Genomic DNA, 1,684 nt, shown 5'->3' with positions numbered 1-1,684 from the left:
ATGCTGCCACCAGGAGACACAACAATTATTCCATTAAACTGGAAGTTAAGATTGCCACCTGGACACTTTGGGCTCCCCTTACCTTTAAGCCAACAGGGTAAGAAGGGAGTTACAGTGTTGGTTGCAGTGACTGAGCTGGACTATCAAGATGAAATCAGTCTACTGCTCCACAATGGAGATAAGGAAGAGTATGTATGGAATACAGGAGATCCATTAGGGCATCTCTTGGTTTTAAGGCCAATGGGAAAATACAACAGCCCAATCCACTGCAATGACCCAGACCCTTCATGAATAAAGGTTTGGGTTACTCTACCAGGAAAAAATACCAAGACCTGCTGAGGTGCTTGCTGCAGGCAAAGGGAATACAGAATGGGTAGTAGAAGAAGGTAGTCATCAATACCAGCTATGACCACGTGACTAACTTCAGAAACAAGGACTGTAATTGTCATGAGTATTTCCTTCTTCTTTTGTTAAAACCATGTTTGTGCATGTATACACTTGTAGTAAAAAAATCTTCATTTTATTTCCTTTTTCCTTTATCATGTGATATAAGATTTATTGACTTCATATTAGCATTTAAGTATTGTTAACTTTATGTAATAGTATTTGGGTTAGGGATTTGTTTGTTTCCAGTTGTATGAAGGAAAGTTGTATTACATTATGTGTAATTATGACCTTACTGTTGTCTTTATTTGAGGATCATGTATGATCTCATTAGATGTGTATATCTTCAAGTTGACAAGGGGTGGACTTGTGATGGTTACTACTCAGAGACAACTTGACTGGATGAACGATACAGGGTATTGATCCTGGGTGTGTCTGCAAAGGATATTGCCAAAGGAGATTAACATCTGAGTCAGTGGGCTGGGGAAGGCAGATCTACCCTTAATCTGGTGGGCACAATCTAATTAGCAGCCACCAAATACAAAGCAGGCAGAAAAACCTGAAAAAGACGAGACAGGCCTAGCCTATGAGCCTACATCTTTCTCTCATGCTGGATGCTTCCTGTCCTGGAACATCAGACTCCAACTTCTTCAGTTTTGGGACTCAAACCAGCTCTCCTTGCTCCTCAGCTTGCAGACAGCCTATTGTGGGACCTTGTGATCGTGTAAGTTAATACTTAATAAACTCCCGTATATATATATTGTTAAATACATGGTTGTTTTATGTCAAATTTTGCTGAGAAATACTTCCAATTGATTAATTCATATTTAGAATATAATTTATTTGCATTAGGATTGATGTATGTGTGCTTATCTTTATTTTTGAGAACTGTAAGAAATAAGTTTGTAAACGACAAATATTTCCCAGAAAAAAATGCATATCCACTTTCTAATATTTTGCACTCCAACCGTATCCATAAACTCTTAGGAGCATTGGTTCTTCATTACAGTCAACAATTCTATCCTGGGGTGTAGAATGTTATACTGTTTTTGGAGTAATTCTGGCAATAAGATTCCAATTAAATGAATAGTTTATTAAGGAGAGTGCCACAGCTTGGCAGTGCTTTTTTTGTATGATTTCTATCAGCTATGATCTAGTAAGATGCCTAATGGCTCAGGATAAATATGACAGCAAAACTCTCAGGGGGTTACAGAAATAGAAAAACATTCAAAGCAAGCTTTCAGCTGGTGTTACTTCTCATCAAGAATCAACCGATAAACGAAGAGGCTGAGAAAAGTAC

The sequence above is a fragment of the Pongo pygmaeus genome, chromosome 1 (genome assembly GCF_028885625.2).
Source record: "Pongo pygmaeus isolate AG05252 chromosome 1, NHGRI_mPonPyg2-v2.0_pri, whole genome shotgun sequence".
NCBI classification, from domain to species: Eukaryota; Metazoa; Chordata; class Mammalia; order Primates; family Hominidae; genus Pongo; species Pongo pygmaeus.
Note: the sequence above shows the minus strand (reverse complement) of the source record.